Genomic DNA, 2,230 nt, shown 5'->3' with positions numbered 1-2,230 from the left:
TCTATTTTTCCACTTTCTTCACAAATGTTAGTATTTCAAATATTGTGCTTGTTACTTTTGCCTGTTTTTAAAATTCATTTCCATTGTCTTACCTGATTTTGCACTTGTATTTTGCACTTTTTAAAGAAATGTCTCTTCACATTTTGTACATATCAAGCCTTGTATGCCTGTGTGAAACCTTCTTTTTTCCTGTTCCTGATTTCATGCAAAACTTTGGTCATTTGTTTCTCATGCACTCCTTGCTTTGGTTTTGATTTTAAAGTAGCATTTGAAATGCTTTTGTTTTAATTATTGACTTTTTACATTTTATATATTGACCAAATTCACATCATATTTCTTTCCATGTTTGATGTATTTTGATCATGATAGTGCCTCTTTGTTCCATCATTTGGCAAATGACAGAGCTTTCTTTTATTTACAGCCCAAGGAGTAATTTACTGTGTTTTGATACAACATTTTGTTATTCATCCAATATTGATGGACTTTAGTTCAAATTTCAATGATATGAAAGATGTTCCATTAAACATAAAAATACAGTTTTGAATACCTTAGAATATAGACTCAGAGATGAGATTACTGTATCATTTGGCTGTATGAATTCAACAGATTTTCAGAATATTCCTGAAAGTTTATGTGATGCATGCTTAGTCCTAGGAGGTGACAATGCTGTGGTGAAATCTTTTAGAGGCAGATCCTCATATCAGGTGGTCAGTTTATCTGGAGTCCCATCATGGAAATCCTAACGGCAAACTGCTATAATGAGATGCTCTCACAAGGGAATACTGTTATTTGGCAAGCTGACCCCACATGGTTGGCTTTAGCGCATGGCCACATCAATTTCCATTACCCTGTAATGTTGCAACAGAGCCAGGGGAGCATCTTATTAGTGTGATTCAGTGATGTTCTGAAAAGCAAAAAAGAAAAGCATAGATAAGTTGCTTTGACGTAGACTGAAACACGGGTAAATTCCTTAGGGAGGAAGATGCTAATGTTTAATACTACACAGTAATTGTTTCCGTTACTGATCACTGACATATTTTCACTAGACGATTTGTCACAAAAATCTGCTTTCCTACTTCATACTGGATGCCTTTGTGGCTGTTGGGGGCAGAATAGGAAAGAAAACAGCCAGAAACCAATGTTTTCCACTGCAGACTCAGCAGGCTTTTTACTTTTCTTATCCTTTCTCAAACTTTCTGTGCAGCCCAGTATTTTTCCAATATGATTAATAATGTCTAGGTAATTAAGAGACATGAAGTGGTTTCATTTCCAACTGTGATATCTAAGATTATATCACGAAGTAGGATTTTCTCTGGGCATCTACCACTAATGAAAATTTTTCATGCAGTAGGTTTTTTTTTTTTTTTTTGGTAGTCATTCTGTGAAACGTCAAAACAATGAGAATTTCTTTAAGCATCTATAAAAAATATGTTTATTTCCTTCTACAGGAAATAAAAAGAACATTGATACCCAGAAGTTGTTAGGTAACATAAGAAAGGGATTTTTTAAAGTGGAAATGTTGATTTCAGTGAATCATTGCACTGCATGATGATCACATCTAATGCCTACTGATGTGTAGGAGAGTTGAATGTGATGGCGGATAGACTGGACCAGTCTGCCACACATACCAGCAAGCACAGGATCTGGGGCTGCGAGAGGGCCTGGTCAGTATTTGTAGGAGGCTGCTGCTCCAACTAGGCTGCAGTTTCCACTAGAGTGTGTGAGGGCAGAGTGAATGGTGGGCAGGGATGTGCTGAGCTGAACCATCTATTGGTGTGCATATTAGATGTGGCTGGAGACAGAACTGATCAGGTGATTGTAACCGCCAGTGTGTGTAGGCTGATGTGGATGTTGAACTTAGTTGGATCTGACTTTGATGGGCACATACAGCCATCAGGTTACCTCTCATGAGTCTTTTAAAGATCCTCCCCAACTGAATCACTGGACTCATAATTGCAACCACGGGGAAAATCTCAGGATCTGTGGCCTGACCATGGACTGCATGCTTCGGACCTGGGTCTCCATGATTGCGAAAGCCCGCCCTGTCATGTCATGTCCAGATGCTCATGGAGGACATAACTACCAGTTCATTGAGGCCTGCAGAGGACATATAGCATCACAGAGAGCAAAACAAATTGGACAACTCTTCTGGACAAGTATCTGGATGAATCGAGATTCTAATGTGGACTGTGTCAGCCAATGGACCTTAGAAGGATTTCCTCAACCCTGG

The sequence above is a fragment of the Ochotona curzoniae genome, unplaced genomic scaffold (genome assembly GCF_017591425.1).
Source record: "Ochotona curzoniae isolate NIBS_2020 unplaced genomic scaffold, NIBS_Ocur_1.0 contig_1427, whole genome shotgun sequence".
In the NCBI taxonomy this organism is placed as follows: Eukaryota; Metazoa; Chordata; class Mammalia; order Lagomorpha; family Ochotonidae; genus Ochotona; species Ochotona curzoniae.
Note: the sequence above shows the minus strand (reverse complement) of the source record.